The sequence below is a fragment of the Monodelphis domestica genome, chromosome 7 (genome assembly GCF_027887165.1).
Source record: "Monodelphis domestica isolate mMonDom1 chromosome 7, mMonDom1.pri, whole genome shotgun sequence".
In the NCBI taxonomy this organism is placed as follows: domain Eukaryota; kingdom Metazoa; phylum Chordata; class Mammalia; order Didelphimorphia; family Didelphidae; genus Monodelphis; species Monodelphis domestica.
Genome location: NC_077233.1, coordinates 135566826 through 135588706, shown reverse-complemented (window position 1 = coordinate 135588706; position 21881 = coordinate 135566826).

Below are 21881 nucleotides of genomic sequence, written 5' to 3'. Positions count from 1 at the left end.
GTCAATCCTTAACTTTCTTTTTGTATGTGTGAAAATTTTATTTAGTCAATTTAGAATATTATTCCTTGGTCACAAAAATCATATTTTTTCCCTCCCTCTCCTCCCCCCACCCCTTTCCATAGCCAACATGCAATTCCACTGGGTTTTACAAGTGTCCTTGATCAGAACCTATTTCCATGTTGTTGATGTTTGCATTAGGATGTTCACCCAGAGTCCACATCCCCAACCATATCCCCCTCGACCCATGTAGTCAAGCAGTTCTTTTTCTTCGGTGTTTCTACTTCCACAGTTTTTCCTCTGAATGTGGATAGTGTTTTTTCTCATAGATCCCTGCAGATTGTTCAGGGACATTGCATTGCCACTAATGGAGAAGTCCATTACATTCGATTGTACCACAGTGTATCAGTCTCTGTGTACAATGTTCTCCTGGTTCTTCTCCTTTCACTCTGCATCAGTTCCTGAAGGTCATTCCAGTTCACATGGAATTCCTCCACTTTATTGTTCCTTTGAGCACAATAGTATTCCATCACCAGCAGATACCACAGTTTATTCAGCCATTGCCCAATTGGAGGGCATCCCCATATTTTCCAATTTTTTGCCACCACAAAGAGTGCAGCTATGAATATTCTTGTACAAGTCTTTTTCCTTATTATCTCTTTGGGGTACAAACCCAACAGTGCTATGACTGGATCAAAGGGCAGACAGTCTTTTAATGCCCTTTGGGCATAGTTCCAAATTGCCCTCCAGAATGGTTGGATCAATTCACAACTCCACCAGCAATGCATTAATGTCCCAATTTTGCCACATCCCCTCCAACATTTCTCACTTTCCATTGCTGCCATGTTAGCCAATCTGCTAGGTGTGAGGTGATACATCAGAGTTGTTTTGATTTGCATTTCTCTGATTATAAGAGATTTAGAACACTTTTTCATGTGCTTATTAAGAAATTTGATTTCTTTATTTGAAAATTGCCTATTCATATCCCTTGCCCATTTATCAATTGAAGAATGGCTTGATTTTTTTTGTACAATTGATTTAGCTTTTTATATATTTGAGTAATTAGACCTTTGTCAGAGGTTTTTGTAATGAAGATTTTTTCCCAATTTGTTGCTTCCCTTCTAATTTTGGTTGCATTGGTTTTGTTTGTACAAAACCTTTTTAATTTAATGTAATCAAAATTATTTATTTTGCATTTTGTGATTTTTTTCTAACTTTTGCTTGGTTTTAAAGTCTTTCCTTTCCCAAAGATCTGACAAATATACTATTCTATGTTCACCTAATTTGCTTATAGTTTCCTTCTTTAGATTCAAGTCATTCACCCATTCTGAGTTTATCTTGGTGTAGGGTGTGAGATATTGATCCAAACCTAATGTCTCCCATACTGTCTTCCAATTTTCCCAGCAGATTTTTTTTTTATCAAATAGTGGATTTTGGTCCCAAAAGCTGGGATCTTTGGGCTTATCATAGACTGTCTTGCTGAGCCATTTACCCCAAGTCTATTCCACTGATCTTCCTTTCTATCTCTTAGCCAGTACCATATTGTTTTGGTGACCACTCCTTTATAGTATAGTTTGAGATCTGGGATTGCAAGGCCACCTTCCTTTGCATTTTTCCCCATTATTTCCCTAGATATCCTTGATAATCCTTAACTTTCAAGAGAGGTAACATTCCTAAAAATGATGCAAAAGTCAAAAATGCAAATGTTGATAACATTAAATCTATGGGAAATAGGGGGTTAGATTCTTGCAACCACCAGAAACTAATCTACTAGAGATTGCTGAAAATATGCTTTTATGCATGTAATTATTTATTGAAACCTTAATTCTCATAATAGACCCCTTTCCTAACATAGTAACCATGACATAACCCATAAAAACAGCACACAAAATAAAATTGGTAACATGCAAAACATTTTTCTTGCTAGAAATTAACTAGAATTCTTTATGCTAACATCTCAATTAAAAAACATTGATTTCAGACAATATTCAAAAAAATTCATTTTTCATAACACAGCAAATCTATAGTACCATAGATATGGTATAGAAAATAAAATTCTTAAAACTAAAACATTTTTTAACCTGAATCTTACCTTCCACTATTTCAGATGGTGATGTGAAGGTATTATACTGTGTACTATATTGCTATAAACCTCTCTATGTTTGCCATCCTCTGAAAACCAAATAAGAAACTACTAGGATTTTAGTAGATGCTGTTGGAAAATACAGAAACTGATGAAGTCTGGACGTCACCCTTAATATATTGTCCTTCATGGTCTATGGATGGTGTCGGACATTTTGAAGGATCAACCAGCTTGAAATAATTTTCTCCTTTTTGCTGATAGAACACATTGTTGATTCATTAATATCATCTCATGGCCAACACTGCAGATATTCCAGGATAAAGTTTTTTTTTACCTTTATTTTATCACTAAGCTGCATCACTGATTTTGCACACTTAGGTTTAGAGCCCAAAAGATTTGCATTGTGCTTTGAGGACATAATTGCAGTACAAAACTTGAATTTTAAAGGCAATGAAAATATGTAACTAATGCACAGTAATCTTTTTACAATAAAAGGATGAACAAGACCTTTGAAACATCTAGTAGGATACCATCTAGTTCATAAACTTGCCTGCATAGAGCCTCTTATTTTTTCTCTACTGTGCATAGCCCCATGGTTGCCAAAATGAAAGTGAAAATGAGGTTACTAATAAAATCTACTGAGAATGTTGAGGATTGATTGTATGTATTCTTTGTTTATGGGATCTGGGACCTTTTGCTCACATTTGTGAAAGTCTGGACAAGAATTGCTCTCAAGTCATAGTGTGAGATTTCCCAGAAACAACTTTGAGTGAGGGAAATATAAGTAAAAAACAAACAAACAAACAAATAATGTGGGCCCTGCCCTAATTGTGAGCCATTCCTGGCTCTGCTGCTTTTTCAGAATCTCCTCGGAAAAAGTAAAAAAAAAGGGAAACTCCCACAATAAAGGCTCTCTTTTATTGGGTAACACAAAAGTCATTCCTCCCATAATAGATTCTTGGACATCTCAAAGAAGTCCAAGCCAACCTATTCATTGCTAGTCCCCGAAGAGCTGCCTATTCTTCACTGGCACAAATAGGGCATGTCTATACCCTCAACATGAAGATAGAAAGTTCCAAATAGAGCCTCACCTCCTTGTCAACTCATCAAGTTGTTTGGGTAATGCTTCTGATCAATACCTTATATGCAGATGGCTATAATATATTACTGGTGCATCAGATATGTGCAAAACAAAATGTGCTATGTGAGATTTGAGAAGCAAAGTTTTCATTCAGAAGAATAAGAGAAGGCTTATTGGGTAAGACTTTGAAGTATAGGCAGGATTTTCTTTTTTTTTTAAGTTGATTTTTAATTTATTTTTAATTTGTTGCTTTGCCACATTCATTTATTAATATATCTTTCTCCCACCCTCTATTTTTCCTCTAAAACAAACATTTAGAAAAGTTCAATAAAATCAATTGAGACAAGATATGATTATGTTGTTGTTCAGTCATTTCAGTTGTATCTGATTCTTCATGACCCCATTTGGGGTTTTCTTGGCAAAGACATTAGAGTGGTTTGCCATTTCCTTCTTTAACTCATTTAAAAGATGAGGACATTGAGGCAAACAGAGTTAAGTGACTCTTGCAGGGTCACATAGCTAGTAAGTACCTGAGATTACATTCGAACTCATGAAGATGATGAACCATAGCTCTGAGTTAGGATCTCAGTATTGATTCTAACACAGAAGATAAGGGTCTAAAAAAAAGTATTAAATTCATGTACAACAATTTGTACAACAATAACTGATGGGTATTGTAGAGCCCAACTCTACAAACTACTCGTAGGTCAACAAACTGGGATGAGAAAAATGATTCTGGGATTACAGGAGAGTTGAACTGACAGACTGATGGACAGATGCACAGAAGTCCTCTTGCTGACCAGTGACAAATTTTATTGATTTCAAGTAGCTATTTATAGATGGTTAGATCAAGCAGAGGGATTAGATCAGTCACAATGGAAGTCAGTGATTAACAGAGTGGAAACAATGAATTTACATTACTTAGGTGGCTTTGAACAGAGTTTTCTATAGGTGGTAATTCAACATGTCAATGTATGACCCAGCTTTGTATAGAATACTGCATATTTTTCTCATAGAACTCCTGCATCAGTACTTTTCTTGGATGAACATACAATATTTATTTTTCTCATGCTAGGGAGCTGGCTATGTGTCTGGAAATTCCTAAACTGTGGTTTCCCAGAGACCTTGCAAACTAGGGAGCATTGGGCATTCCACAGCTTTGCTGGAATGAAAGCCCCTAATCATTTTATGCTTTTCCCATAGGGCATGACTTTATTTCTACATTTTTGCTATCACAAAAAGTGATAGGCAGGGGAAGCTAGAGAGCCAAGCCTAGAGATGGGAAGTACTGGATTCAAATCCGGCCTCATATACTTCCTACCTGTGTGACTTATCCCTAGTTGCCTAGTTTTTATTGCTCTTCTGCCTTGGAACCAATGCTTAGTATTGAGTCTAAGATAGATGATGAGGGTTAAAAAAAAGTGACAGGCAATAATTTGATAGACAAATGCCAAGGCAGAATTTGAATTCCAGACCCTCTACTGTCTGTCACTGTGCTAAATCTCAGATTATTCTCCTCTGGACACTTTATACTCTAACCAAATGGAGTGATTTTCTACTTTCCAATACTGATTTCTTGTCTCTATTATTTTGTTCCCAATTTCTTATACTTGGAATGTTTAACCTTCCTCTCATTGTCTATCAAATTTCTTGGGAGCCAGTGAACTCTGTCTTCCTGACTGAGTAGTCAATCCCCTTCCTGCGTCTGCCATTGTGGGCACCAAGAGATCACTGAATCATTCCAAAGTACCTAGCTAAAGTACATGTGATCTACTGGAAGTGACTGGGGGTGGGTGGTGCTTTGGGGCTATGTTAATTCAGCTCTGTGGGGAGTGTTCTAGCCAGAACACATGGTGGGTGGTGGGGTGGGGGAAGGGGGGAAGAGGAAAGTTCATGATTACCCCATTACATCAGTGTTCATTGAACATTTACTGTGGGCTAAGTATTATACTAAGCATTGGGGGGTTGATGGGGGGACGGTAGCCACAAAGTTTAGCTAAAATATATGCTTTATTTATTCATCTATTCTTTCATCAAATGCAGCATGGTGTTGGTGGAAAGACCTGAGTTCAAAACCCAGCTTTGCTACTTTATCTGTAAGACCTTAGATCAGGGGTCCCTAAACTATGGTCTGCGGGCCACATGTAGCCCCCTGAGGCCATTTATCTGGCCACCACCACACTTCCAGAAGGGGAACCTCTTGCATTGGTGGTCAGTGAGAGGAGCTTTGTATGTAGCGGTGCCACAAAGTACAGAGTCCCTACTTCTAGTGACATAATCCTTTGCGTGGTGCCTTGTTCTGAGAGTAACTGAACGAGAATGAGGCGCTTCACAAAGGATTATGTGGCTGCACAATGGAAGACGTCAGCACGGTGAGCAGCGATTTGGTAAAGAGGATTCCACACTGTGTATACTGCTGCCCGGTATAGTGGTGGTGGTGATGGGCCTGTGCAAGGTGTGACAGGCCCATCACAGCCAGCACTGCAGCTTCCGCTATCCCAGACAGCAGCATACAGATTTGTTCATAGTTTTTTTTATAGTCCGGCCTTCCAATGATCTGAGGGACGGTGAACTGACCTCCTGTGTAAAAAGTTTGGGGACCCCTGCCTTAGATCTTTAATCTCATTGGATCTCAGTTTCCTCTCATACAAAATGAGAGCACCAGACTACATTACAGCTACCAGAATCTCTTCCAGTACTAAATCTATAATCTTTGTGTAGATTTTAGTCTGGCAGGAGAATAAGACAGAAATACAAATATAAGCAATAGCTAATAGACAATGTTGATTAACAATCAACTAATGTTGCCTCACTTTCTTTCCTGATTCTACTCTCTTCAAAGCAGAGGGAGAAGAAGCTAGGCGGCTCAGTGAATAGAGATCCAGGTCTAGAGATAGGAGGTCCTGGGTTCAAATGTAGCCTCAAATACTAGCTATATAACTCTGGGTAAGTCACTTAACCTCTGTTTGTCATAAGTCACTGGAGAAGGAAATAGTAAATCATTCCAGTGTCTTTGCCAAGAAAATTCCATGGATCATATTGGTGGGCTAGGGTCCACTGGGTCATGAAGAGTTGGACACAATGGAGTGACTAGACAACAATAAAAATAGAAGCAGGGAAGGGGAGATAGCTAGGTGGCTTAGTAGACAGAGAGCCAGGAAGTCTTGAGTTAAAATGTGACCTCAGACATTTCCTAGCTGTGTGACCCTGGGAAAGTCACCTAACCCCCACTGCCTAGCGGTTACCACTTTTATGCATTAGAACCAATACATAGTACTGATTCTAAGACAGAGGGTAAGGATTTAAAAACATAGAAGCAAGGTTTCATGTGCCTCTAAGAAGTGTGGCTAAAGTAGTTCCTTGGAATGTAGTATCTGGGCAACAGATGGTATCCAAGTGATAGACCTACTTCTCTGAACATGCAGCCCCATAACTATGAGCCTCTATTTCAATTACTCTGCTGCATACCTAGAGAGCCCCAACTTCTAGACTTCTATTTCTAAGATTCCTTCCAAAATAGCAATTTTCAAAATGTGTTCTCTGGACCTCTGGGGATCCCCAAGACTCTTTCGAGAGGTTCCAGAAGACCAAAACTATTTTCATGATAATACTAAGATGTCATTTGCTTATTGAAGTACTCCTCCCTCTTCTAACTACCTATCTGGGTGAGGCTAGATTTTCTTCATATAGTTCAACCAAAACAACACATTGCAACAGATTGAATGTGAAGACAGACAGGAGAATGCAGCTGCCTTCTATTAAGCTAGATGTTTCAAGAGATTTGCAAAAGTACGTAAAACAATGCCACCCTTCTCAGTACAATTTTTTGTTTTGGAACATAGAGTTATTTGTCATAAAATGTGTTATTTATGTTAACATATAATGGGTTTGTTATTGCTATTGTAAATCATTTAATACATATTTGAAAATGTTATCAGTTTTTCTTTCAAATATGGTAAATATTGACAGATATAAGTCAGATAAACAAAAGCTCTTTAGGGTTGTCACTTTTAAAGAGTATCCAGTGTTTGAGAACTGTTGACCTAGAACCTTAGATCAAAGATGTTCTCATTATAAATCATAATTCAATGGACTTGTTTTTTGACCCTTGTTTTCCTTTCTGAGTGTGATCTCAAAGAATTACTTGCATATGGATTAAATGAAAATTTTCCTATGGTGAAAACTAAAGTAATGACATCAGATGAAAATTCCCAAATGACTAGCAACTGGTCCTATTAACGGTCTGGGTTTTCATCTTTCCCTACCCTCTCTTCTATGCATTTATTATATAAGTACACTCAAGGATTTTATTGGTAGGGAATTTCTTCTGGTCTAAAAAATAAAGGGCTGGGTGGATTCTGTAGGCTTACTGTATTCACCTCTACTGTTTCTGGGGATTTCCCGGGTTAGTCCTCAGCTTGACAGGATCCTGGGAGGTTCTGATAGGGTGGCTCATCATCCTCTCCTAATGTCAACAACAGCCAGACTTATATGGCCACACTAGCTGTTCTCATAATGCCAGCCCTGACCTTGGCAGCGGGGCGTGGGAGCAGAGACAACCAGCTCTACCATTCAAAGTCTCTTAGTCAGAAGAGACTTCTTTGATCTCTTTTATTCCTTCTACCATAACCCATCTACCTTGAGGCTGCTCAACCCCAATTTTCTGTTTCTTTTTTAAAAATTTTATTTAATTAGTCAATTTAGAACATTATTCCTTGGTTACAAGAATCATGTTTTTTCCCTCCCCTCCCCCCACCCCTTCCTGTAGCCCACCTGCAATTCTACTGGGTTTTACATGTGCCCTATTTTCATGTTGTTGATGTTTGCACTAGGCCAATCATTTAGTGTCTACATCCCCAATCACATCCCCCTCGACCCATGTAATCAAGCAGTTGTTTTTCTTCTGTTCAACCCCGATTTTCTGCTACCTAGAGAACCATGAAGTTCTAGGTAAAGACTGGCAACTGATTCATTCAGGTTTAGGGCTGCTTCACAAAGGAGTTATACTATAATATACGAAGTAGCATGAGATAGAGTAGAGAGAGCTGTTAGACAAAATATTCTTTGCCTACGGCTTAATAAAATTGTGTTTTTGTTACTGCTGGTATGTTTCTTTTAGCTCTGATCACATCCTGATTGTGTGTGAAAGTCTCCAGCTCTCATCCAAGTCAGATGGGAGAGGGGTAATGGGTGCTGGGCACATAGAGATTTGTGACTCCTGTTTGGTAGAAGAAGGATGTTGGTTCCTGGGTACCTACATTGGTTCTATGTTCTATGTATGTTCCTTACTTCAAAAGATTACCTACTGTGTGCCTAGGGATATGGAGGTTACAAACAAATAAAACAGGATCTCTGCCCTCAAGGAGCTTACAGTGTGTGTGTGTGTGTGTGTGTGTGTGTGTGTGTGTGTGAGGACTAAGATGTGTACACAGATATAAATGAAATACAAATTTGGCTAAAAGTTTATGAGATGAGTACAAGGTATTATGAGATCAATAAGGAAGATGCTACTTCCAGTTAAGGGATCAGAGAAACTACAAGGAGGAAATGGTCTGTAGATGAGTCTGAAATGCCAAACTGATCATCTAGAGATCTAAGGAGAATGGCTGGTGACCAGGAGAGCAGGATAAGACAGGGCACAATTTGAATCTTCTTTTTTCTAAGCTTAGTGAGAGGATTTCCTGTAGAAAGGGGGCTTTGGACTAAGTAATGAAAAAAAGTAAATTGCTTCCTCCTTACTCTTTCCCATTCTCCCTTCCCTGCTCCTACCCCTTCTCTCTCTGCTTCTCTTTGCCACTCCACCCCTCCCCCCTTCCCACATCCTGCACTGTCTCTGGGGAGCGGAAACTCAGAGGATGAGAGTAAGATAGGGGAAGCTCAGCTGCTGCTGCTCTGATATGGGCATGGAGGGTGGAGGTGGGGAAGCAAAGGGGATTCTGAAAGGAGAGAGAGACCTGGACAATTGGACACTAGGAGTCTGGAAAAGGAATTTGGTCTAAGGTGGGAGATAGAGCATTGTTTGAATTTTAGTCTAAGAGTGGGAGATCCTTGTCTTTGGGAGTGACCTGGTCATGGGCAAAATGCCCATATACCCAGAGTCTCTGCTCAGTAAGTGGAATTTGGCCCAAGGTTATTCCAAGGGATGCTCTCTGGAACCCACAATAAACAGACCATAGGAAAGTGCTAAATTCAGTCACTTTTCAGTTCAGACTGGAAAAGATGTGGAAGAAAACAAGGGTAGTATTGGTGAAGAACCTGAACTTTCCCCTCCTTTCTTCTATTTCTCCCTTCTGTTTTCCCTTTATTTTCCCCCTCCCCTCTTTCCTCTATTTTCCACTTTCTTTCTCCTTCTCTCTCTCTAATTGAGCTAGAGCTTCTCCTTCCTTTAATCCTGGTGTTTGGAGGGTGCTGGGGACAGTGCTAGACATTTGTGGAGAGGGCAGTTTCCTCAGACTGAAGGGAATGGCCACATCCTTAGTGGAGATCCTTGGGCTTCTATCTGACATCATAGTACCTTGATGGCCCTCAAAGCTGGGTGCCCTACTGAAACTGAATCCTTTCCTCCTCTCTTCTCTTTGTTCCCACCAGCACATCTGTGATATACGGATATGATCTTCTCCAGGTTTACCTTGGCTTCCCCTCTATGCCAAATCATGTTTATTCATCACCTTTAAGACCCTCTTCTAGGAAACCTTCCATATTGAATCCTGGAGTCAAGGGACCTGGATCTGAATCTAGTTTCCATATTCAATTACACTGCGACCATGAGCAAGTCTCCTCATTACACCCCAGTTTCCTTAACTGTAAAATGGGAATAACCAAATTTTTACTCTCTACTTCATGGGGTTATTATGGAAAAAGTGCTTGGTAAAGCCCAAAGTGCTTTAGAAGTGAGTGCTCTGGTTGTTGTTATTGAGCTTTCCTTTACTGCATGGAACCCTCAGCTCTTATCTCAATCAACATTCACAGTACACAGGACACTGAGTAGAATGATACTTTTGGGAGTATTCTGATGGCAATGCTCCTTCCTGCAGCAAGCTTATAGTCTAAGGTAGAAGGTAGTACATTGGGCAGATGATAAAACAATTTAGACTAGATGGCAGCATATGCCAGATGCCCTCTGGATGGTAAAGTACTAGAAGAATTGGGAGGAGACAGAGTTCCCTGGGGATAGAGGTGAGAGGAGAGAGTTGTATTGGGTCTTCATTCATTTCAGAGGCAGCTAGAAGATATGATTAGAGTGCTGAGCCTTGAGCCTGGAAGATGAGTTCAAATTTAGTCTCAGATACTTACTAGCTGTGTGACCCTGGGCAAGTCACCTAACCCCAGTTTTCTCAACTGTAAAAGAGGGATAATAATAACTACTTTGTGGCACATTCCTTACCCACTCATAACCCCTCCCCTCCCAATTTGTTCAAAGATCAGTTATATGTAGTTTAGTCTGGGTTATCTCATATTTTCTCAAATGTTAGAATATTCAATTTTTGCTCTGCTGGGTTCTCTTTATCTAAATGGTAATTTGTCATTTTCTTGCACTCTTCTCTTGGGTGTCTCATCTCCCCCAAGACCACAAACTATCTGAGAACAGGGGAAATTTCTCTTTTTGTCTCCTCTGCTGTTTGCAGCTCTGCACACAGGTGGTAATACTTGTTGGCTGTTTGAATTCAGTTTTTGCAGTGGATTGTGTGTGTGTGTGTGTGTGTGTGTGTGTGTGTGTGTGTGTGTGTGTGTATGTGTGTAATGAGATTATAGGAGCATAGGAGACAGGGTCTTATAGATCAAAAACTGAACTCCCTCATTTTATAAAGGACAATAGCAGAGGGGAAGTGACTTGCCTAAGCTCACACAGGAAACAGATTGAGATGAAACTTGAACCCTGGTCTTCTGACATGCCAAAATCAAGAATGCTCTTGCCTAGTGTGTGCTGGGCTAGATTTGAGAGTCAGAAGAATTTGAACCTCTGCTTTGGCACTAACAGGATGACCTTGGGGAAGTCACAACCTCTCTATTCCTCAATTTTCTCATCATCTCATTTCATCAAATGAAAAAGTTGAACTAGACAATCTCTAAGATTAATTTTAGATCTAAAGCAACAATTGCATGAATTGCTTATGAGTAGCTGCCATATAAAAAAATTCTCAAAAATCACTCATACTGGGGCAGCTAGTAACATAGTAGATAGAGCACCATCCCTGGAGCTTGGTGGACCTGGGTTTGAATCTGACCTGAGACACTTCCCAACAGTTTCCAACTGATCTTGGGCAAGTCACTTAACCCTGTTTGCCTAGCCTTTGCTGCTTTCCTGTCTTAGAATTAATACTACGACAGAAGGTAAAGGTTTTAAAGAATCACTAATAATAAAAGAAGTATCATTGAAAGCACCTGAGGTTTCACCTCCCATTCATATGGTTGTCAAAAAGGATTAATAAAAAGAGGTTGTCAGTTTTGGAGGGGCTGTAGGAAAATAGGCACATTGTTGGCAGAGCTGTAAATTGGTATAATTAATTGCAGTAAATAGTTTTGAGGAACAGAGAATGAAAAGCCCACCCCTCTTCCAGAACACTGGAAAACAAGTTGAAATTGATCAACCATGAATCCAGAGGACTGATGATGAAGCATCCTTCCTATACCCTAATCAAGAGGGGACTGGCTCAAGAGGCAGAATGAGACACATTTTTGAATATGGACAATAAGGGGAATTTGTTTTGCTATACTTGTTAGCAAGAGGTTGGTTTCTTCTTCCTTCCTTCCTTCCTTCCTTCCTTCCTTCCTTCCTTCCTTCCTTCCTTCCTTCCTTCCTTCCTTCCTTCCTTCCTTCCTTCCTTCCTTCCTTCCTTCCTTCCTTCCTTCCTTCCTTCCTTCCTTCCTTCCTTCCTTCCTTCCTCCCTCCCTCCCTCCCTTCCTCCCTCCCTTCCTCCCTCCCTTCGTTCGTTCCTTCATTCCTTCGTTCGTTCCTTCCTTCCTTCTTTCCTTCCTTCCTTCCTTTCTTCCTTCTCCCCCCCTTATCTTTCATCTTAGAATCAATATTTTGTATTGTTCCAAGGCAGAAGAACAGTAATATTCTCTCTTTCTTGTTTGATCACAAATTCTTCCTTTATCTATAGATCTAAGAGATAAAATTTTCCATGCTCCCTTAATTTGCTTATGATATCACTGTTTATGTGTAAATCATTCACCCATTTTAACTTTATCTTGGCATATGGTGTGAAATGTTGGTCTATACCTAGTTTCTGCTGTATTGTTTTCCAGTTTTCCCAGCAATTTTTGTCAAAAGGAGTAAGTTCTTGTCCCAAAAGCTTAGATCTTTGGTTTTATCAAATACTAGGTTACTAAGGTCATTTACTACTGTGTTTTGTGTATTTAATCAATTCCACTGATCCATCACTCTGCTTCTTAGTCATTACCAGAGTTTTTTGATGTTGACTATCTTATAATACAGTTTGAGAACTGGTACTGCAAGGCTACCTCCCATTTACTTTTTTAAAAAATTAATTAATTATTATTTTTTAAACCCTTACCTTCCATCTTGAAATCAATACGACCAACGCAGAAGAATGGTAAGGGCTAGGCAATGGGGGTCAAGTGACTTGCCCAGGGTCACACAGCTGAGAAGTGTCTGAGGCCAAATTTGAACCTAGGACCTCCCATCTCTAGGCCTGGCTCTCAGTCCACTGAGCCACCCAGCTGCCCCCTTCCCATTTACTTAAAAAAAAAAAAACTGATTCCTTTGACGTTCTTGATCTTTTGTTCTTCTAGATGAATTTTTTCCGTAGTTCTATGAAATAATTTTTTGGTAGTTTGGTTTGTATGGCATTGAATAAGTAAATTAATTTAGATAGAATTGTCATTTTTAATATATTGACTTGGCCTACCTATGAACAATTAATGCTTCTTCAATTGTTTAGATCTAATTTAATTTGTGTAAAAAGTATTTTGTAATTGTCTTCATACAATTCCTGGGTTTTTCTTGGCAAGTAGACTACCAGGTATTTTATATCATTTGCAGTTATTTATTTATTTATTTTTTAAATTTAACAATTACATGTATTAATGAATTTCCATACAAGTTTTCCTAAGTTATATGATCAAATTTATCTCTTTCCTCCCTTCCCTTCCCCCTCCCAGTGCTGGAAGGTGATTGGATCTGGGTTATATGTGTATTATCATGCAAAATATATTTCAATATTGTTAATTTTTATAAATCCATAATTTTGTAAAACCCAAACCCCAAAACATAAACTGAAATAAACAATTGAAAATTGCATGCTTTCATCTGCATTCTGACTCCAACAGTTCTTTCTCTGGAGGTGGGCAGCATTCTTTGTCATGAGTCCCTCAGAATTATCCAGGATCACTGTATTGCTGATAATAGCTAAGTCTATCACAGTTGATCGTTCCACAATATTGTGGTATTGTGTATAATGTTCTTTTGGTTCTACTTATTTCACTCTGTATCCTTTCACATAGTTCTTTTCAGAACTTTCTGAAATCATCCTGTTCATCATTCCTTATAGTACAATAGTATTCCATCACTATCACATACCACAATTTATTCAGTCATTCTCCAATTGAGAGACATCCCTTTAGTTTCCAATTCTTTACCAACACGAAAAGAGTCACTATAAATATTTTTGCAGAAACAGGTCCCCTCCCTTTTTTTTTTTATCTCTCTGGGTTACAGACTTAGTAGTGGTAATATTGTATCAAAGGGTATGTACAGTTTTATAGCTCTCTGGGCATAATTCCAAATTACTCTCCAGAATGGTTAGATCAGTTCACAGCTCCACTATGCATCAATGTCCCAATCTTGTCATATCCCTTCCAACATTTATCATTTTCCTTTACTGTCATATTGACCAGTCTAATAGGTGTGAGGTGGTACCTCAGAGTTGTTTTAATTTGCATTTCTCTAATCAAAGGGGACTTGATTTCTTCATCTGAAAACTACTTATTCATATCTTTTGACCATTTATCAATTGGGGAATGACTTGATTCTTATAAATTTGATTTATTTCTTTATATATTTGAGAAAAGCAACCTTTATCAGAGAAATGTGTTATAAAATTTTTTTGCCCAGTTTTTAGTTTCCCTTCTAATCTTGGTTGCATTGTGTTTTTTTTTTTTTAACCCTTATCTTCCATCTTAGAATCAATACTATGTATTGAATCCAAGGCAGAAGAATGTTAAGGACTAGGCAACAGGGGTTAAGTGACTTGCCCAGGGTCATATAGCTAGGAAGTGTCTGAGGCCAGTTTTGAACCTAGGACCTCCTATCTCTAGTCCTGGCTCTCAAAGAATTGAACTACTTGGTTTTATTTGTACAAACCCTTTTAAATTTAATCAAAATAATTCATTTTATATTTTGTAATATTCTCTGTCTCTTCTTTGGTCATAAATTCTTCCCTTCTCCATAGATCTGACAGGTAAATTATTCTATATCCCCCTAATTTATTTATAATACCACCCATTATGTCTTGATCATATAGCCATTTTGACCTTATCTTGGTATAGGGTGGGAGATATAGATCTAAACATGATTTTTGCCATGCTGTTTTACAATTTTCCTAGTAGTTTTGTCAAATAGTTAGTTCTTATTCAAGAAGTTGGGATCTTTGGGTTTATCAAACACTAGATTGCTGAGGCCATTTACCCCTACTCTATTCCACTGATCTGCAGTTATTTTAAATGGAATTTCTCTTTCTATCACTTCCTATAGGACTTTGTCGGTAAAATATAGAAATGTTGATGGGTTTATTTCATACCCTGGGTAATGACTGAAATTCTCAAGAAGCAGTATTCCTTAATTTTAAATAATTTATTCATCGACCAATCTACACATTCTAATTTGGTCAAAGGTTTCTCTTGTTAAATCCAAAAGACCTCCTCCCTTCAGGATCAGGTACCTATATACACTTTTTGGAGCTCATTACTCAATTCCTCCCTTGAACATCCCAAAATATCTCTAACTGGTAAGTAGCTAACTAGGAGACAGTCTATCAAACGCTCAGCTCTTCCCCACATTGGCAGGTCATGATCATAATGTATGGGGGAAAAGAATCGTTGAAAAATCTCTCTGGCACCTAGACTTTTTGAAAGGAACATAATCCCGGGTGTTTCTAAGAACAAAAGAAATGTCCAATCTATAGAGCTGTGACCAAAACTCTCCTTAGATCAAAGAACTTTGGAAGTGCTAAAAACTTATAGACCCTCCATAACTACTCCTGCTTTTTTAAACCTTGCCTGAAACATAATGCTCCAGCCCCTTATTTTTATTCTGTGTATGTGTCTCTGTTTCAAGTGTGTTTCTTGTAAACAACACATTGTTAGATTCTGGTTTTTTTAATCCATTCTGTTATACATTTCCATTTTATGGGTAAATTAATTCCATTCACATTTACAGTTATGTATTTAATTTATTTATATATTTTTCTCCACCCTATTATTTCTCCTGTTTATTTTTCTCTCTTTTTGCACTTTTCTCCCTCAAAAGTCTGTTTTGCTTCTGACCATGACTTCCCTTAATCCTCTTTCTCTTTTATCAGTTGAAAATTTTGAAAGCCCTTTTCAGTTCTTTGAGTGCTCTGTAAGGCTTGATTAGAAACTTTGGGAATCTGCGTTTTATTGAATATAATTCCTGGGTAGAGAATGGTTTTTGAACTTTTGAATGAACGACACCAGCTGAATCAGAAATCTTTGCAATATCTCTCAAAGGCAGAATCTTTTTGGTTTCTATAGTATCCTTATCTTTTCCCTCTGCCCCTTTCTTATTTTGGTCCTTTGATTTCTTATCTTTGTCCTTATTCTCTGTATCTGCCAGTACTTTTGTCTTTTTCCCATTCCCATCTTGAGCCTGTCCTTTTCCTTGCTTGTCTAAATATCCATCACACATCTGATGTGTGATGTGTGATTCCTGATCAGTTGTTTCAAAGTTATTATCTAGTACTAAAATCTGGGCTGCCTTTTTGGGTGTCAAGAATTTGAGAATGTTTCTAATGTATGTAAATGTTTGGATAGCTGCCATGGAAAATATGTAAACTTAGGTAATTATTTGCCATACTACTTTGTTATCTGTAAAAGGTATTGTCCTTACAAATGCTGAGGAGTTGGCTATCAATCCTATGGTTTCCATTGCCACTCCAGTATAGGTACTATATAAGATGTTCTAAATCCAGTAGCATGCAATAATGGCTAACACAGTAACTCAAAACAATATCTGTAGCATCATTTCTTTTATTGGTCTATATCCTGAAGCCTGGGGTGGGTCAGACTTTTCTTGGGGTGCCAAATTGTAGTAGATATGGAAACTTGGTGAATTATGGTGTGTGTGGGAATTTTAGAGAAGTTGCACCAGGAAGTAAGCCAAAGAAAGAGCCTGAATCTTGAGCCCCTCTCCTATATTACTTCCTATTTCTTTTCCCAACTGTCTGGATGAAGATCTTCTCACAGATGGTAAGTTGAAAATTTTCCCATTAATAACCAAATCTCACAACTAGCACTTTAACTAAAGGATCTTTTATTCTTTGGGGAGAGTGGTTAAGAAGAGATTGGGGGAAAGAGGGAAATTAGGGTCTCCCTAATTTCTAAGTTATATTATTGATTGAAGATTTTGAAATAAACTCAATTCAAAAAACAAAATTATCTTCCCCTAAGGGTAGATATTAACAGCACTACTGACAAGTCTCTTCTGGACAAAACCAAATCTCTCTTCAGCTCACAGTATAGGTAGAAGGCAATGGCCAGAGAGGAGACTAAGGGGTCTGTCTCCCACCTTCAGGCAGAAACATTCAAGAAATGAAGTCCCAGGCAGCTGGAGCTTCCTAACTGCTTCCTTCAAGGTTCCATTGGTACAGTCTCTCCTCCTCTGATGATGTGTTCCAAAAATTCTGAGCTCCTTTGCTTTGCAGATCCATTTTTCTTTGCTCAAATTTCCACACAGTCCCACCCCACTTCTCTTTTCCCCTTCTTCTCCTACTTCCCTGTAGGGTAAGATAGATTTCTACATCCAACTGAGTATATATGTTATTCCCTTTTTGAGCCAAGTCCATTGAGAGTACAGTTCAAGTGTTGATTGTCTCCCCTTCTCCCATTTCCCCTTCTACTATTAAAACTCTTCCTTTTGTGCCTCTTCTGTGTGAGATAATTCTCCCCATTCTTCCTCTGCATTTCCCCTTCCTTTATTATATCCCTCTTTCTCACCTTTTAATTTTTTTTAAATCATTGAATCATAGTCAACTCAAACCCGTGTCCTCTGTCTATATGTACTACTACATCTAACTGCCCTAATAATGATAAAGTTCTTAGCAGTTGCAAGTATCATCTTCCTATATAGGAATACAAACCATTTAACCTTATTGATTCCTTTATGATTTCTCTTTGATGTTTATGCTTCTACTGCGTATTGTATTTGAGTGTCAAATTTTCTATTCAGCTCTAGTCTTTTAGGAATGCTTTGAAAGTCCTTTATTTCATCAAACATATATTCCTCATTCCCACCCTGAAGGATTATACTAAATTTTGTTGGGTAGGTTATTCTTGGTTGAAATACTAGCTCCTTTTCCTTTCAGAATATCACATTCTAAATTCTCTTGTCTGTAAGAATTTAAATTTAGGTTTTATGCTAAAGATGAGAATTCTAAAGTAATATTGTGTTCACCAATTTAAAATATTATCCCTTAAGTCAAAATAACTGTAGCAGCTTTTATTTTACAATGAGGTAGGAAAAAGTGAAAGTGGGAAATGTAAGAAAGAGACAGAAAGTACTGCCTAGCTACAAATACCCTAAGTTTAAGCCTAATGTCTCCAGAATGCAAACGTGAATTTGAAAGTGAATCTCACCAAAATCCAAAGTCCTGACTACGAAGTCAAAATCTGAAGAGCAAGGAGACACTGAAGAATCCACCAAGAGCCTTCAGTGCACACAAGGCTAAGACCCCCAAGAATCTCATCAGAACTCATGGTGAAGGGAATGTCCCACCAAAATTCCAACAAGAAGAGAGGGTGTCCTCACAGAAGAACCAAGGAAGGAATCACTCCACTCATCAGTGCAGGATCCAAGGAAAGCATCTCTTCAAGCACCAAGGCAAGAATGACTCCAAGCCAGAACATTCAAAGAGAGAAGAAGTTGAAGTCCTGAATCCAGGAAGTCATGTCACTTCCTGTCTCTTCCCCTCTCACAGGAACCAGTCACAGCTTCCAAACTGCTTAGTCCTATCCAGGGCAGTCCCCTTTGAAGGTGAGAGTTTTTGATTTGTGAACTCTCCTAGTAACTGGTCAAGTGTTAAGTAGGGATGTTTTCAGTTTTTGATTGATTAAACTAAAAGTTGCTGATTGATTACATTAGAAATAACAAAGAGAAATTATTCTATCTTTACATATCCTTTATTTATTTTTATTTTAGAAGCATTTTTTAATTTTAATAAGAAATTTCCACATAAGTTTTCCAAAGTATTGTCTCTCTCCCTTCTTCCCTCCTCCCCTCTTGGAGGTGACAAGCAATTCAATTTGGATTATACACATATTATCCTGCAAAACATATTTCTGTATTATTCATTTTTGTAAGTGAATAATCGTATAAAACAAAACCCCCAAATATATACCCAAATAAACAAGTGACAAATCATATTTTCATCTCCATTTCTACTCCAACAGCTCTTTCTCTGGAGGTGTATAGCACTCTTTGTCATGAGTCCTCAGAATTGTCCATTGTATTGTTGTTAGTAGCAAAGTGCATCACATTTGATCCTTCCTCAATATTGCAGTTACTGTGTACAATGTTCTCCTGGTTCTGCTTATTTCACTCTGTATCATTTCTTGTAGGTTTTGTAGGTCTTTCTAGCTCTTTCTGAAATCATCCTGTTCATCATTCCTTATAGCACAATAGTATTCCAGCACCACCATATACCACATTTTGTTCAACTTTTCCCCAATTGAGGGACATCCCTTTAGTTTCTCATCTTTTGACACCACAAAAAGAGTAGCTATAAATATCTTTGTACAAGTAGGTCCTTTCACAATTAAAAAAAAATCTTTTTGGGATACAGATGCAGAAGTGGTACAACTGGATCAGAAGGTATGCATTCTTTTATAGCTCTTTGGGCATAATTCCAAATTTCCCTCCAGAATGCTTAGATCAGATCACAACTCCATCAGCAATGCATTAGTGTCCCAACTTTGCCACATCCTCTCCAACATTTATAATTGTTCTTTACTGTCATATTGGCCAATCATCTCTCCACATCTATTTTTCAGGTCAGTTTTTTTTTCTAATAAGATTTTTAAATATTTTATTCTATTTTTTCACCCTTTTGAGTTTGTTTTATTGTTTCTTGATGTCTCATGCCTCACAGACAGGCCCTCAGAGAAAGGAAGTTGAAACCAACAAGAGGAAACTGATTCCACAGGCACTGCCCACCTGGGTGGTTCCAGGCAAATTAAAGAACTATGATTGGTTCCTGAGATATGATGTGGGAGAGCTAGTGGGTGGATAAAACTGCTTATAAAGGAAAGACTAAGGCTCCACTCACACATTCTCTTGTGCTCTTCTGGCTGGAGATTGGAACCCAAGGGAGAACCCTGTGGGTAGTGAGCTTCATTCCATCAGAACATCACATAGGATGGTAGGCTAGGCAACTTTCTACCACTTTCCTACATTTCCCTCTCTTTACTATTACTACTTTGATGAAATAAAGCTACTAAGAACCTCATAATTTAATTGTAACTATTACAGAGTCATTAGTTTCCACTTGCCCAAATGTAATTTTGAAGAAATTATTTTCTTCAGTGAGTTTTTATCCTTATTTTTCCATTTGGCCAATTCTACTTTTTAGAAAGTTTTTCTCCTCATTGGATGTTTGAGCCTCTTTTACCATCTAGTCAGTTCTGTTTTTTAAGTTATTATTTTCTTCAATATTTTTGTATGTCTTTTATCAAGTTGTTGACTCTCTTTTTCATCATTTTCTTGTATAATTTTTATTTCTTTTCCCAATTTTCTCTCTTCCTATCTTATTTGATTTTTAAGATCCTTTTTGATTCCAGAAATTTTTATTGGGCTTATGTTCAATTCACATTTTTCTCTGAGGTCTTGCTTTTAACTGTTTTTGACATTCTTCTGAGTTTGTGTCTTGCTCTTCCCTATTACCATAGTAACATTGTTGGTCACATTCTTTTCTTGTTGTTTGTTCATTTTCCCAGTCTATTTTTTTTTTTTAATAAACACTAACCTTCCATCCTGGAGTCAATACTGTGTATTGGCTCCAAAGTAGAAGAGTGGTAGGGGCTAGGCAATGGCGGTCAAGTGACTTGCCCAGGGTCACACAGCTGAGAAGTATCTGAGGCCAGATTTGAATCTAGGATCTAGGATCTCTAGGCTTGGCTCTCAATCCACTGAGCCACCCAGCTGCCTCTTCCCAGTCTATTTCTTGACTTTAAACTGTATGTTAAAGTTGGGCTTTGTTTGCAGGGTGGACAGGACATTGTGCCAAGCTTAAGATTTTTTAATATTTTTGTTTTCCCAGCTAGTTCTGGGGGTCGATAAGTTTTTAGTGCTTACAAAGGTCTTTGATCTACAGAGAGTTGTGGTCACCCTGTACACACAGGTACTAATGTTCCTCTTGGCCTTGGAACTATGATCAAGTCCTATGTTGGTGCTCCTTTCTATGTTGAAACTGATATCAGGGCCCCTGATTCCTTGTGAGTGACAAGCACTCTTTTTCTCCCTGGAATTATGACCAAGGTCCCTCCATCCCTGCAGCTACAAGTGCTAATGCTCCTTTCTGCATCAAATCTGGGCAGCAGACCCATCAGCCAACCAAATGTTAATAAATGAAACTCAACTTTGTTACAGCCAAGAAACTTTTGATGTATTTCTCACAGGGCAGGAGCCAATAGGATTTAGAACTAGAAGGGTTCTTGAAGGTCATGAAGTTTATCCCTTTCTATTTTATGGATGGGGTGAGACCTAGAAAGGCTTGCTCAGTCATGAATATGAAAAAATGACAGCATTTTGGCTTTTGCTTATAATCCTGTGCTCTTACTTTCCAATAATGGGTATTCTGGTCTAGAGACCCACAGATTAATTGGTGAGAGGGAGACAGTACGGTGTAGTGGAAAGAGGGTTAGATTTGCAACCAGAAGACCTGGATTCAATTCCTGTCCCTGTCATTTATCAATTGTGTGACTTTCAGTATAATAATTTACTCTCTCTGGGTCTCAGTTTCCTTTTCTATAAAATGGGGGTGGAGTTGGTCTTGATCTCTGAAGTAGCCTTCAGCCCTAAGTCCTATGAATCTAGGTGTGGGAAGGTGAGAAAAGTCAATTAACTGAAAGGAAGAATGAAGGGGCAGAGAGAAGTGTAGGTGACTGAAAGAAACAACACAACCAAACACATTTGTGTGAAGCTGTGTCAAGCGGAAGTTGTGACTAAGATGGGTACCTTCAACTTGCCTGGGGCTTATACCCGGAAATTCCTCCCAGTGTCAATTTTTCACTTGAAACAGCTGACTGAGCATGTTGTGATTGGATGACTCACTGTGGAGGAGGATACAGGAAAAGATGGAGGGGCCAAGTTTTGGTTTCAAGATCTTAAAGGAGAGCTCCCTTTGAATCCTTTGATTGGCAGGACCAATTAGAACTGAAAGCAGAGGAAATTATGGATTTGGGGTGGGGGTGAGGGGAATACAGGATGAAGGGGGGGCCTAGGAAATCTTGTCATCACACTAAAAG